This window comes from Callospermophilus lateralis, unplaced genomic scaffold, assembly GCF_048772815.1.
Source record: "Callospermophilus lateralis isolate mCalLat2 unplaced genomic scaffold, mCalLat2.hap1 Scaffold_323, whole genome shotgun sequence".
In the NCBI taxonomy this organism is placed as follows: Eukaryota; Metazoa; Chordata; class Mammalia; order Rodentia; family Sciuridae; genus Callospermophilus; species Callospermophilus lateralis.
This window is the reverse complement of record NW_027513809.1, coordinates 110263-125133: the sequence shown is the minus strand read 5'-3', so window position 1 is coordinate 125133 and position 14871 is coordinate 110263. Positions and strand designations below refer to the sequence as shown.

At 41.5% G+C, this 14871-nt stretch overlaps 1 pseudogene; it reads right to left on the bottom strand.

Annotated features, from left to right (window-relative positions):
- Positions 1–1954: 1954 nt before the first annotated feature.
- LOC143387261 (short transient receptor potential channel 7-like) lies at positions 1955–14470 on the bottom strand (annotated as a pseudogene).
- Between the last annotated feature and the right edge of the window lie 401 nt (positions 14471–14871).

Here is a 14871-nt window from a genome sequence, read left to right as displayed (position 1 = left end):
TGCAGTTGATAGAAAAGTTTTGTTTTCCTTATCTTTCCTTTTGTCTTAGACTATCTGCCTTACCCTCTACCTTTGGGACAGAACTGTATCTTGGTAAGCCTCTGGTAGAACTGGCTTTCTTGAACTGACCTGGGATCACACTCCTAGGGCCAGCAAGTCTTTCCTGAGACAACTCTCTCTAGATTTCTAATAGCTGCCTTAAAATATTTTTCTTTAAATTATTTATTTTTTTCTTTAAAATGTTTTTATTAGTGCACAATAGCTACACATAATATTGTGGGTTCATGTTGACACAATCACACATGCATGGAATATAATTTGTTCCCTTTCAGTCCCTAGTACCTCTTCCATCCCTCCCTTTCTCCCCTACCCCTGCTCTACCTCTTCTACTCCACTGGTCTTCTGGCCTTCCCCTCATCTATTTATTATTTTTACATATGGGTGCTTCTCTGTGGTACATTTGCACATGCACACAGCATAATTTGGTTGACTTCATTTTATAGTTCCTCAAATTTCCCATCCCTATCTCTTCCCACTCAACCCTGCTCCTCTACTCCACTCTATTGATCTACCTCCCATTTTTGAAGTGGCCCCCAAACTCCCCCCTCCTTATTTTTTTTTTCTTCTGCATATGAGAGAAAACATTCAGCCCTGACTTTCTGGCTTATTTCACTTAGCACGGTGTTCTCCAGTTCTATTCATTTACCAGCAAAGCCATAATTTCATTCTTCTTTATGGCTGAGTACAACTCCATTGTGTATATGTACCACATTTTCCTTAATAATTCATCTGTTTATGGGCACCTGGCTGGTCCTAAAACTTGGCTATTGTGAATTGAGCTGATGTAAACACCGTATCACTACAATATGCTGATTTTAGTTCTTCTGGATAAATATCAAGGAGTAGGATAGCTGGGTCATATGGTAGTTCCATTCCCAGCCTTTTGAAGAATTTCTAGACCAAACAGCTGCCTCAATTTAAAAAAAAACAAAACATTTTTTTAGTTGTAGTTGAACATGATACTTTTATTTACTTATTTTTATGTGGTGCTGAGGATCGAACCCAGTGCCTCATTTGTGCTAAGAGAGTGCTCTACCTCTGAGCCACAACCTCAGCCGTCAAAAAGCTGCCTTTTAAAGTGGACTCTTGGATAGCATTTAGGAATACAGTTTTCCCTTGAACATGGCCAGAACAGAGATGGGGGGCAGGTGGATCATTTCAAAGTGAAGGTGAGGGGATTCCCGCAGTGTATTCCAACCCAAATTTTTCTTCTGTAGGATTGAGTCTTCTGAATCTACAGAAACAGATGAGAAGAGCTCAGTCTTACCCTACAAACTCAAAGTTCCACAGGGTAGGCAGGTCTGGGTGGAGACCATGGGATGTTTTGCTCTGGAGCAGGCACACATCTGAGTGGGGTCTTCATCAGCAGCATAGCTGCATTTAGCATAGCTTTGAGTTCCTTAAGGTATGAGTCTTATTTATTCTCAAATTGCTTTTTATTATCAAAGAAGATCTCTAGGAGGGTGACATACTCCAGAGAGCAGTCAAAAGGTAAAAAGATGACATTTACATAAATCCATTCTTTCCTCTCTCTCTACCTCAATCCTCTATTGACTTTTCCTGTTCAATTAAATCCTATTTACAGCCACACATTCCATTTCAGGAACTTCCAAGGCAATGACTATCCTGTCTCTTTTTTTATTGCACTTGCTGTTCCCTGCTTGTACATATCCCCATCCAAAAAGGCTTGGGGTTCTCTTTTCCTGGGTCCCTCTAGTCTGGAATGTCTTAATTACATTCTGAGCACAAGGGAGTCAACTGATTTTCCCCTTTCTCCTGATTTTACTTTTCTCCATAAGTTCCTGAGCCAGAGAGCCCAGGTCACCTCTCCTTACTTTATCTATAGATAGCTAGTTTACATCTGGTTGAAAATTATGGCCAGATGAGTCCTACTCTAAATCATGGCCTTTTTCATGGTCCTGTAAGGGGAGACAATAAAGGTTGCACAGATCAGCCAGGACAGCAGAGATGGAACAGAAGCCTAGGTTACCAGATGCCCAGTCTATTACTTACTTGGCTGCCTTTAACATGGCTCTGTTTTTCCTATTTATTCTCTCATTCTTGCTCATGAAGCATTTAGTGGGCAAGTATTCTATGCAAGGCACTGTGCTGGACTGAAAATGGGAGTGACATCAGGGCCTGACCACAGAAGGCAAGACCTTTTGTTCCTAGGCTGACAACTTCTTCATGTCCAATAACAATGCATCTCATGTCAAGGGGATTCATTTAGCTCTTTTCTAGCACATTTAGAGCATATTTGCTTGTGGGGACTTTAAGCTTATTCCCTTCCTGAAACAGTTAACTGCTGAGTATTGGAGTGATATAAAGCAGTCCACCTAAATCAATAATGTGCGTATCCTGAGCTGGTGGAGAGTTTGTCAAGTAGGCCACTACCCAGAGGGGTGTCTATAGTGCCAAATCTGTACCCAGATGTCTCTGCTGTTTGTCTTTCATCCCATATTTGCCCCCATCTTTATTATCATAAGCACCATTTATTAAAGATTTATGATAAGTCAAACCATGTAAGTTTCCCATTTATTCTAATCCTGTATGGATGGATCTCTTAGTATGTTTTATCCTTCCAGAATTAAAAAACTGGGGCCAAGCACTTGCCCAAGGCCACATAGCGAGTGAGAGGCAGAGTGCAGACTGAAACCCAGTCTTTCTGTCTTTTCTGGTGCTAAGGCTGCCACACAACCTGGGCCACCTTCAGGGACATTTATCACCACTGGACCTGGCACCAATTCTCTGTGGACACAGTTACTTTTTTTGCCACAGAGAGTAACAGCCTTTGAGGTTCAGCACTGAGGGCCACTCAGCAGGCAGGACAGCACAATCCCTAGATCTGAGCTGAGCAGCCTGACAGCCACTGCACTTGGTTCTTAGACACAAGTATCTTCCCTTGATGGTGATTTCTCCAGAAGCAGGATAAGCTGAGGCCCTGATGTAAGGTGGGAATTGCTCAGGGTGCCTGCATGGATAAGGCTTAGGGGCCATCTTCAATTACTGGAAAACTTAAACACCAGACCGCTTAGGGTTTCTTAGGGGTAAGTGTCAGAAAGTCTCTTTTTAAGATTCCGGTGGAGGTTGATGAAGGCAAGGAGGAGTTCTGGAACTGCGTGGGTCTGGAGAAGGACTCAGGCTGGAAACATTCTGTGTTTAGCCACTTTACATAAACTGCCACATCTATTCATGTAGGTATTTACAAAGAAGGTGGAAAGTCCTGTCTTCATTTTACAGATGAGTACATAAGGGCTTAGATAAGTCAAGTGACTTGGCTAAAAGTCATCAGCCAGTAAATGCCTTTGTCAGAGTATACATCTAGCCCTGTCACATCCTTTCAGTAGACCCTGCTCAGACCCTGAGCACAAGAGAGTCAATTGATTTGTCCCTTTCTCCTGATCTTGCCCTTTCCCCATCTCTTACTCTCTCTACAGATAGCTGGGTCACATCTGGTTGAAAATCATCGCCAGATCAGTTCTACTCTAGGTCATGGCCTTTTTCATGGCCCTGTGGGTTCATATAGGTTCCGTGTAATGAAAGGGAAAAAGGGTTACATAGATAAACCAGGGCAAAAGACTTGGGATAGAAGCCCATGTCACCAGATACCCCATCACCCTGGTATTCCCCACAGAGAGGGGGAGTTTTGAATTTTTGTAGACACAGAGTCAGTGGGCTCTGTCTCTACCTCCATAGCATGTGGGTGCCATTGTGTTGTTTTGTCTGCTTGGCTGGCTGGAGCCCCTCAGAAACAATCTCTGAATCCTGATATCAGTGCCTTACTTATCACCCAGGCCACATGCCTCCTGGCTACCTGGCCTGGGCCTCCTCTCTGTCTGCAGGGGCATATGATGCTGTAGGTCTTGCTTGGTGCCCATGCATGGACAGTGGTATGCCGAGCCAGGTGGGAAGAGCTGCTGACCCAGGCCAACTTGCAGACCTACTTCCCATGCTATGTGACATGGCTTCACTATGGCCACCCTTAAAGTGTAGGTGAGTTCATGAATCTGACTCATGAGAGACTGCAGATGGGAAAGATCTGACTATTAAGTTCCCTTTCTCATCCTGATGTGATGCTCCTTTCTCTGTACACAGCAAGTACTAAAAACACTTGTTAAATGATGGAATGAACTCCTAACCACAAGTTTAGAGAAGTCTCAAGTACAAACAAATGAGTTCTCACAGGGACCAGGAATCTTCAAGATTTGGCTGAAAAAATATTCTTGGGTTTTGTTCCCTCGGTAGTCTCCCTGGCAGGGTCTATCATGCCCAGGTTGTGTATTCTGGCAGATAATGGCTTAGGGCAGCAACCTATATTTGCCTTCCCCATACCTTGCTTCATGTATTACCCATGCAGTGAGACCTTGACCTTGTCCTTGCTTACCCTCCACCCATATTTCACTTTTCTTTCCCCTTCAGTATTATTTTTCTCAGATTACAACTCACTTTCTTTAATAAAGTGCTGGCATGCAATTCTTGCCCAGGGTTCTGTTTTCTGGGCAATACAGGCAATATGATGACGATGATGGTAATGATAATAATTATAACAATAATATTAATTCCTCCCATTTATATGTTATGGGCTAAACTATATGTGCCTTGACCAGACAAACTCCATTTACCCTGAGACTCCAATTCATCTAAGAAATGCTTTTTCTATGAGAAAACCTGCCTCTGCCACCTCCCATTAAGCACAACCTGTTTGACAAGGGATGGTGGTATAAAAATGTTTGTTATTTTTATTGAATGTATTATGCTTTCTTTTTAATTTTCATTTTTCTTGGGCAATGTACTATACCCTGTACTGGGTCATTTTGACCCACTTCCTATATTCCAATGGTTTTGACTTACTGGTAGCTTGTGGGTTTTAGCTATAAACATATACTCTATTTTTTGCGAGGGATTGAGGGTTGCAAAGGCAGCTTGCTTGCTTTCCTTTCTACCCCCCAGTGAATAAAGTCCCAGGTCTTGCTCCAAGACTAACTTGGTGATTTATTTCAAATGTGCCAAGACATATTCTATATGTGTGAGTTATATTATCTCGCAAAATCCTCACACTATCCCTACAAAGCAGGTATAATTATTATGTCTATTTTAAAGATGAGGAAATGAAGGCTCAAAGGAGTTAAGGAAGGTTCTTATGCCACACAGCGTATAAGTGGCAAAGTAAGGATTTAACCCAGTTCTTTTGTTCTTCCAACTTCAGAACCTGAACTCTAAGCGACCTTTGAATAAAGTTACCTTATATCTTTAGAAATACCAAAGAAACCTGAATTTCTTTAAGAAACTACTTGCAAGAGACTCCCAAGGATTCCCAGCAAAGCCAGAGAGAGCCTCAGGGGAGAGTCCTGGGATACTCACGTTGTAAACGCTGGATTGTACTATGCACCTTGGTAGTAAGAATACAGGTTGAACATCCCAATCATGAAGGCCACAAATACCATGATGAAAATGACCACGAACTTGAAGATATCTTTCACAGTTCTCCCCGGAGAGATCTGTAGGGGCCAAAAGAGCTCATTGGCTGGCAGCATGTACGTAATGCGAGAGAAGCTCAGCATGACTACTATTGCATACGGCCCTTCGGATATGATATGAGGGTCTGAAGGCCACCACTTGTCCCTGGCTAAAAGAAAATAATCTGGGTTACTGACTGGGGGATAGAATCTGCTCTGGAAGAGAAACCAGTTAGGCATCTTCAGGGGTCTCCAACCACATGACTTGCAATTCCTACCCTGCCCTAGATTAATCCAAATACAGAAAAAGGTACCACCCTCTTGAAATGTGCTGGTCCACTGCCTGGAAGAATTTCCTCAATTCATCATCACAATGACTAGTTAGGAGTATATCTGGGATGCTTAATATATTGCAATGCCCCAGACAGTCTTCACCATGGAAATTGCCCTGCTGAAGAAGCCAATAGTGTTCCTGTTGAGAAATGCTAAGTGAAACTTAAGTTGATTCATTCCCAATCATCCTTTAAAGATCTGCTCAAGTGTCACCTCCTCCAGGAAGACTTCTGTGACTCCCACAGGCTAGACAGGATCCCTATTTCCCGTCTGTTCCCATGGTTATCTGTACACACTCTGGTTCTGGTATTTGCCACACTGCTTGCTATTCCATCCCCCTTACCTGTGTTTACACTTGACACCCAGGTGCTGTACCACTCACTGGGGAAGCAGCATGAGGAGGTAACACAGGAGCACCTATAAGCAGGGGTTTGGACTCAGTCAACTAATTTTCTGGAACCTCTTTCTCCTCATCTGTACATTAAGGATCCTATCAACTCAGTACTATGAGGAAGATGAAATAAAATCTGATATTCAGTGTTCAGCATGGCACCTGGCACATAGTGGGTGTTGATGAATGCTTGTTAAATGACTAAATGAACACAAGTTTAGAGTAACCACAAGTTGGAATAAATAAGCTCACATAAGGACCAGGGTTAGAACTAGGAATGATCAGATCAAGATTGAGAAAATACTCTTGGGTTTTGTTCCCCAGGTAGTATGTGCCAAGAATGTTGCTTCCTGATTTAGCTAAGCCCCCCACCCCAAAGTGGTGACCAGTCAGGCATGTTAGCCATAACAGTTATCTGTTCTGGCTGGGTAAGAGGCTGGGACCAATCCTGAGCTGCAGAGACTCTGCTTGCAGTCACTGGTGACCACCAGGGCTTCAACTGCTTTCTGGGCATTCTTGCAGTAGAGCAGAACTGCAAAGTGCTCCTACTACAGTTCTAATGCCACGAGGAGCAGTGTCTATCACAAATCAGCTGCCTACTATGTGTCAGGACATACAGCCATCCTTAAGTGAGGGCAGTACCTCTCTCCCAAGAGAAGTGTGTGGGGCTGTCTGTGGTCATCACAATGACTAGTTAGGAGTATATCTGGGATGCTTAATATATTGCAATGCCCCAGACAGTCTTCACCATGGAAATTGCCCTGCTGAAGAAGCCAATAGTGTTCCTGTTGAGAAATGCTAAGTGAAACGTAAGTTGAGAAACATTGAGAAACCTAAATTAGCTCTTACACTTACATTAGCTGTAATTTTTTACTACAGTCCTGTAGATATTATTATTGGCATTTTTAAGATTGGGGTATGGGGTACTTTTTAGTAAGTGCAGTTAGCAAGGATATTGCATAGCAATTCTTGGCACCCCAAGGGAGATGGAAGAGAAAAATTTTATTCTTCATTTTCAAAGCTAGATTCTTTTAAATAATTATAATAGAGAGCAAGTAAGAAACCTTAAGTAAGGAAAGCAGGGCGACAAAGTTTCATGTAGCACATTCTAAATTACATTTGAAAATATAACAACATTATAGATTTTATGTTCTCATCAAGGCCATAACTCAAAAGTTCATGAAAGACAACTAAGGAGAACAAATTATGTGTTTTCCAATATATCTGTCACTCTCCATGGATAAGAAACACATTTGAATATCATGAAATAGGATGTGACTTCTTCTATTAAACAGACACTAAAAAGGATTTTTCCTGCCACCTACAATTTAGCATTTTCAACCTCAGCTATAACCATAAAAGCTACACCAATAATCTATTAAGATAGATTTAGCTGTTTTCAGATCCTAGTGACCAGGTCAGAACTTTTAGTGAAAAATATCCTCCCTGGAATGACCTGTAACAGTTATAATGGGTGTAAAACAAGTAGCACTATGATGATTCAGAGCTAGGGGTTTTCATCTGGGAGCCATTTCCATGAGGAAAATGGCTTTATCACAACCTGAAAATTTGGGGTCTGTCTATATGGGGCTGTAGAGGTTGGAGAGAACCATTAGTTGTCTGGCCACAAGGGGGCTCTGTTCTCTCATAATTGGAGCACAAGTGAATGCCGAGAGATGCAGATGATTTCCAAGTGCATGGGGTGAACCACAAAAGCAAGGACAATAATGTGCTATACTTTGGGTTAATACAATTTGAGACAATACAATTCATAAAGAAATAGAAGTTACAAATGAACAATACTGCAGCCTGAATCGTGGCATTTAGAAACATATCTCTCATCTTTCCTTGGTGAACCTTGAGCCACACGGAGGGGAAAATATACAAGCTTATTGTGTTTTAAGAAAGTCAGAATTTGACAAATTAACGAATGGTGGTATGTGTGTGTCAGCTGGGTGGGTAGTTGAGGAGAGAGTAGATGATTTGTAATACTACAAGACTCTTCATTTCTCAATGGGGGTTTTCCTACCAAATTTGCACATAATACAATTTATGTTGAAAATAAAGAGCAAATCAACTTTTAAGTGACAATCCTCTATACATCATTGCTGTACTGATCATGAAGATTTTGGAGAGGCAACAGCCATATGGCTTCATGTAATAGAGACATTTGACACTTAAACTCTTCAAGGTGTAGCAGCTGCCATTAAGAAAGACTTATTAAGCATTCAGCTACTTTTTACTGGTGAAAATAAATAGCTGTTTTTCCTACACTCTCTCATCTTTCTTTTTCACCATAGAAAGTACTGTGTTTAAACAAGAAAATTACCCAAAAGAATGTACTGATAAAACTATTACCATTTAGTGAAAATTTAGTATTTTCAGGGCATAGTGCTAAATTCTTCACAGGTACTATTTAATCTTCAAAACAAACATTTTGACATAGGTTTTATTATTTCTGTTTTACATATGAGAAAATGGAAGCTCAAAATAGTTAAGTAAACACATGTTATATGAAGCTACAGAACTAGAATTTGAATTCTGGTCTAATATTAAAGTCTGGGACATAAGTACCAGGCTATTCACCTTGACTTTCAATTCATCTCAGGCCAGGATTCCCTGTTATACAAAGCAATTCTGTATTTCTGATTATAGTATTATCCTTGCCATGAAAACAACTTTATTTTTCAGCTATAAAATAGGAACAAACAAAACAGATCAATTTTGTAGTACTATTACAAGGACTGGAGTTTATGTGTGTCAGATGTCTACACAATTCCTGGTCATAGTAAGTCCTCAATGAATGGATGCAATAACTATTATCATTATTATTCTTAAAATATCAATTTACTGCTTCAAACCACATGGCTTTGTGGTTCAAAGGACCTATATCCATGAGGAAAGAACTTTTGAACTAGCAAAGAAGGCCTTATCTTTATACAAAGCAGGGATCCAATATGGAAGGATTTTTTTTTTTTTTTTGGTATATACATTCCTTTTGGATTCACATCAGAAGAAAAAAAATGTTTTTTTAAAAAACCAAAACCAAAAACCTACAGGAATGTCCCCAATAACCTTTCCAAAACAAACTCATTTTTCCTAATACAGAAAGATGCATTTCTAAGTCACTAATTAACCCCATGTTCTGTTCAGCTGGTTGCACTGAAGGAATGAGGTATTTTGGGGGACTCTGGGGAACTCTGACCTGGCTGTCAGTCGACAAGACCCAAATCAGCCAAAGTGCAAATCCCAGGCTGTGACACCGTCCTAGTCAAGGGCCAGGGCTGTGGCTCAGATGCATCCAGGCTGATCCAGACTCACCATAGGTGAAGTAGGCCACTTCCGGCGGAAGTGAGACATTGTGCAGCATGTCCTGCACGTACTGGTCCACGTACAGCTAGGCCTCACTGGCCTTTAGGAAGGCCATGAACTGTGCCATGAAGGAGGCCACAAAGATGGACAGCATCCCGAAGTCCAGGAGGTTCCACAGGTGCAGCGTGTACTCCCGCGTCCCCTCCTCCCAGAACTCCTTACATTCCGACCAGATCATTCCTGCAGGAGGGGGAGAGGACCAGGCCCGGTTTTCAGATACTTAGGCGTTTGTGACCACAAGAGGGCATGGAGGGAACCGGGATAGGGATACGGAAAAAAAAGGTCAACCCTTTGGCTCTAGGAATGTTGACGACCAGAAGCAAATGGAAATGTGCCTTCAAAGAAAGGCTTAGAATCAGGAGATCCTCAGATTGGGAGGAGATACCTCACTGGTCCCTGTCCTTACAGACAATCCTCTTTTTTGGAAGAGAGGAAATAGTTCTTAACCATTGATAGTTTGTTGGAGGCATAATAGGAGAAATATGATTGCTGACATTTACACATGGTAGATGTCTTAAGGGATCATTCAGTCATTGATTAAATGTAGGGAAACTGAATCTAGGAATTTCTTCAGGTACCACATATGACCTAAAACCCAGTTTTCCTAATTTACAGATTAGAATGCTTTCCTCTATAGTTCTGTAACTGTTGCAATGAGCTTCAGTATGTGGTTAGTAGGTGTTTTTTGGTACCAGGAATTGAACCAAGGGATGCTTAACCACTGAGCCACATCCTCAGCCCTTTATTTTTTATTTTGAGCCAGGGTCTTGCTAAGTTGTGTAGGGCCATTATGAATTGCGGAGCTTTGAACTTGCCATCCTCCTGCCCCAGCCTCTCAAGCTGCTGGGATTTCAGACATGAGCCACCCCACTTAGCAGTTATTAGTTATTAGAAAAAAACAATTAGTTTTTAATTTTCAGTTATTAGCTTTTGAAAAATAATTTATTGGATTTTAAAGGCATAAACTATGTTAATAGTTCCCCCATCCCTCTTCCAGTTCAGTCCTGTGAGGCGGCTGGTCTAATACTTTGGTGGGTATTCTTTTAGATCTACACTAATACTGTAGCTACTTTGCAGATATGTGTCAGGTGACTATCTTCCTACTTCTTCTTAAGAGCTTCAAAGCTGAATTCCCACCCTGTGGAGACTGCTGTTAGTGACTATCTTGCCAGTGGCAGAAATACCAACTACTCCAAGCTGGCCTCCATATTCTTCCCATCCTCAATTTGTCCCTCCATTGCCCATATTGACAGATACCCACATCATAATACAGTGGTCTTTGAGAGTTCAGCTGCTGAAAAGCCTGGAGTCAAAGATGATGCTTGAGCAGACAGAGGATGATGGTGGCTCTACCCTAGCCACAGTCTGACTGACTTGGTCATAGGCCAACTCTGGTCATGTGTGAGTGATGAGCTGATTGCTTATACTCTTCTGGGACTCTGTCCAGGAACTGTTTTTGCCAGAATTTTTCCTTTTGCTGGTGGAAATGGCCCATAAAATAAAAAGAATTGAAATGTTTTTCTAAACAAAAAATAATTTGAGAGCAGCTGTTTAGAGAAGAGTCATGGCTTTGTGTGCTGAAGATCAAATTGTAGTTTCCACAATAGGAAATATCCCAAAACACTGCAGGTCTGTTTACAAGACTTCCCCCAAGCCCTGCCTCCATCCCTCTACATCCCTCCACCCTGCTTTAACAAAGCTACTTCTAAAGCATACCCTCTCAAAATTTGCATGATAATTCAATGAAGTCATAATTTTCTTAAAACACTGAAATATACTTTCATTTTGCCTCTTCAAATAGGTATTTTAAAAATGTTATTAGAAAAACCATTACAGGCTGGAAAATGTTTATTGCTTTCCTCTACCTCCAAATTAAAATTCCTAATGTTTTAGTGAAATTGCTTTTAGCTGGGCCTTAAGAGAATCACAGACTATCACTTAGAGTGATTGGCTTTAATTTAGGAAATCCTGGGTTCAGGTTATAGCTTCAACATTTAATGACAGTGTGACTTTTGATAAGTCCCTCGATTTGCTGTGGGACCTCAGATTTTATATTTGTAAAATTAATGAATTGAGATTTTGGAGTAACTTCAAACACTGAAGAGCTATTTGAATCTGAAATGCAAATTATGTACAGAAAACTGACTTTCCTGATGGGTAGAGTAACACCTCATTGGGCATTGCAAATCACTTTCTCCATGGTCAAATGTCTGCATCAGTTTTCCTAGATTTATATATTAACTTACCCAGAGTAATTTAGATTATTCCAAGGCCATAAGTAAAAGTAACAGACCCAAGTGTTTGAGCAGCAGAAATGCTTAATGAAAAAAGAAATGTATGAAATTAACTACTTTAGTGAGTGAAATGAGGCCCCCTACTTCCAAGTTGCCAAGGTTAGTTTAGGATTTGATACAGAGGCTGAGCCTCAGGGTCTTTTGCCTCCAGCGTGCCAATCAAAGTATCCAGAGACCAAGGGTTCAAGGACTGTGTATTTTGGGACTTGAACCTCCTTCAGGCCAAATTCTCATCACTTAGGGATGCCTAGAGCTCAGAGAACAAGGTCAGAGATAATTAAGAAGGGGCCTGGCCAAGTAACAGGCTGGGACTTTCCAGGAAGCCTCAGGGAAAATGAGTAGCTTGATGTAGATAGCTTCTGATTAATGGCCTGCAGGCTGTGGAGATTGAGTTTGACAACTAAAAAAGCATTCACTTCCATCCAGGCTCAGATGGCATTCAGAAAGGCTCCACTTCAAAGTCCTGTGAGGCTTAAATATGCCCAGTCTTTAAATGGACATCGCTCCCAGGGGTTCCTCTTCTCCATCTCAGGGCCCCATATTTGCTTTTCTGTTCCCTCAGACCAATTTCTTATCATTGGTCCAGGATAACGAGGTTCTGTGAACTCACAGGAGGCAAATATGCCTGGGAGTGCTGCATTCACAGGCCCTAATATCCAAACACTATCTCAATAACCAGTCTTTTGAAAAATTCTGGATTTGACACTTTCAGGGTTTAAAAATGTCCTAAGAAAATTCCTTCTCTTTTTTTTCTTCTTTTCTAATTATAGTAGCCAACAATTACTGAGTTCTTTCTAGGTATCAGTTCCTATGCTAAGCACTTTATAAACACTGCATCTTCATACTAGTTGAATAGATAGTACTATGATTATCTTCACTCTGCATGTGATGAAACTCATATATAACGGTGGCAAGTGAGTTGTGCAAAGTCACACAGGCAGTCCAGGCTTCTTGTTGTCCACTGTGCTGACTCCACAATGCCTTTAATTAAGTACAAGCTTACTCTGATGGGTCAGGAACTCACTAATCCATGGAACAGATGTTGACTTTCACTTCTCTGCCAGGCACCATACTGGGGATCCAACAATCAATATAATGGTAGTCTTTTGTAACAGTGGTTGACTTTAATTCTTTGAATATAGCCCTTGCCATTCTGCCATGGCAACTCATTTTTAGACTGGACATATTTTGTTTTTTCCTCTCTCCCTGCTCCTCTTTAATCTCTCCCCATACCTAATCTTAGTTTCTGGGAAACTGATTTACCTTTTTCCCCATTTTAGGCAGATTTATCTGTCCTTGAGTACACATCCACCATAGGAGCAAAGTAATCTAGACTTTGGGGATTGCACCAGAAATCTCAGAAATGACTGTCTCCCAAATTAACAAGTGAATTAACAGAGGACACATGTAATGTAGCCTTTTAATCACCTCTTTGAAAGGCCCTGTTCCTGCTGATTCTGTATTCAATTCAATGACTCTAAGATGTGAGTCAGAACAGGGTCAAGAAGTGAGGCAGCTTGGTGATGGGGCATCTTAACTCTTTTTTTCTCAGGGGTGAGAAGATAACTGGAGAGTCACATTCCATGTTGGTAAAGAGGCAGCTGTCATTCATGTTAGAAAAAGGATGGACTTAGTGATTTCTGTGGCCTCAGAGTCAGTCTTCACATAGTTTTTGATATGACCACCATGTGGTCCTGCCTGAGATTTTCATTCTATTAGCAGTGATTGTGTTGACTTGGGGAGATCATGAATGAGCCACCTATTGTCAGGAAAGTCACTTCCCTTTCTCAGTTCCTCTCAGGGTTTAGATGAAAACAGAACAGACTTTATTTTATCAATGGCCATATTGCTGAAGGCCTTGAGTTTCAGTCAGAGGAGGTTTATACCTAGTAAGGTACATGCTATTTAGATAGGAAGTGTCTTCCAAAACTCATGTGTGAGGCAATACAGAATTGTTCAGATGTGAAATGATTATATCCTGAGAGCTGTAATATAATCAATGGATTAATCAATTTGGTGGGCTAATAATATGAAGGAGTCAATGGGTGATAATTAGAGTGAGTAGGTTGTAAGGAGATCATTGAGCTTGTACCTTTTTGTTTATATTTTGTCCCAGGCTAGTGAAGCTCTCTCTTTTCTTCTCAGTCCTGGTAGCCATGAGCTGAGAAGCATTCCTCCACCTTCCATGATATTCTGCCTCACCTCAGGCCCAGAGTGATGGAGTCAGCCAGGCATAGACTGAAGCACTGAAATCATGAGCTGGAATAAGCTTTTCCTCCTCTAGGGAGTTTGTTGGGTATTATGGTGATAGTGATGGAAACCCAACTAACAAGAGTGGGTAAGAGAGCCACCAGCAGAATTGGGTGCTAGAGTGCTCATCTGAGCAACATGCTTGAGGATTCAGCATCTGTCATTATTTGGGGAGACAGATGATCTGAGGCAGGTCTAGAAAGATGCAGTTCCATAAGTGTACCTGAGGGGAGGAAAGGACGAGGCTGCAGCTCAGGCGGGACACTGGCAGAGAAGGAAGTGAGTGTGGAAGCCGAGGTCTGCCATTTGACCATGCCCGCTTCTCTGCCTGCTGCATGGTTTTTCTAGGAAAAAATGGAAAGGAATGGTGAGCAGTCAAAACCAGTCCTGGCTCTCCCAGTCACTTGGTCAGATGCCTCTGGGCTCCTTTTTGTGAGGGATGCCCATGACCTCACTCTGGCCAATGGGGTCCTGGGAAAGGTTCTTATATCTTGTCAAAGTAGGAGTATAAAGATGTTGTTCCCTAAATGGCAATTTCCCTTTGTTCTGGGTAAACCTGGGGTAGGTAATGCCTGGTTTCATCCTTCCAGGTTTTGTTCTAAATTTCTCAGCATTTTCAGAACTTGCTTAGTTGGGACTGTGGTTCCTTGTAGCTCAAAGCATCTCCAACGAAGTGTCAGAGACAACTGAACTGTCTGAGGTGACAACACACCTG